This window comes from Limulus polyphemus, unplaced genomic scaffold (genome assembly GCF_000517525.1).
Source record: "Limulus polyphemus unplaced genomic scaffold, Limulus_polyphemus-2.1.2 Scaffold391, whole genome shotgun sequence".
In the NCBI taxonomy this organism is placed as follows: Eukaryota; Metazoa; Arthropoda; class Merostomata; order Xiphosura; family Limulidae; genus Limulus; species Limulus polyphemus.
Window position 1 is genome coordinate 58,372 of NW_013666001.1, and position 1,019 is coordinate 59,390.

The window sequence follows — 1,019 nt, forward strand, 5'->3', positions numbered from 1 at the left end:
ATAGGTTTGCTAATTGACAATTAAACAACTTTCATGCAGGAAGGAGACCATATGACACCAAGAAATAAAAAGTTATTTTTCTTGTTGGCGAATCAGATAAGAGTCAAGTCGTAAAGCTCAACTTTCAGTGTACGTTGCTCTTGAATATGAGGCGTGTTTTGTGTGTAATTCTCTCTTTGTATGTATAATTTTTGTATTAAAGCCATTATTGCATTTGGTGATAGAGGAAATTTTAGAATTGTACATATTTTAAAGGGTTTTTGAAGTGTAATGGATTTAATAATATAGTAACAGTTATACCATTGCTTTCTTTTCTTAAACTGTTAAACTTAAACTTAAAGGACCTACAGTGAATAGATTTTGTATTATTTTAAACTTTAACTGTTAGTTTCACTTCGTGAATTAAAGTATTTGTTGTGGTGTGTACGGCTATAGATTAATAATGTAGTGTTTATCAATGAAATAGACCTAATACTAATGTATTATGACAAGTAAGAACTAAATTACTTGACTGATGTAGAGAGGTGGTTTAAACATGTTAATTTAGTCTAATGTTTAATTAATATTGGAACTTTTGTTTAAACATGTATTTAGTTTTGAGCTAACTACAACTTTATTAGTTTTAACTATTATCTTAACTGTATTTGTTTTTTGTCAATAAACACTTTTGTCTGTAAACTTGTAAAATTATCGTTGTCCGAGATGTTCTTCTTGGTGACACGATTGTGGGTCAAGAGAGCATTTTACTCGGTAATCAATATTCTTCAAACCTCCAGTAAGCGGGCTGACTATAACTGCTTTGCGGTAAAGCTATTACTGGTAATACCACATACATTGGACATTTAACAGATAAATTGTTTACTATTTTCTTTTTATATAATCGACTCTTAAAAGTAAAAGACCAAAGGGAAGTCTCCTAAGTTGTCTTCTCCATGGGAAGGCCCATATGACATAGTGGATCGTCTCTCAGACGTGACTTTTCGGGTAAAATGTGGTCGGCGAGGTAAGCCAAAAGGGGT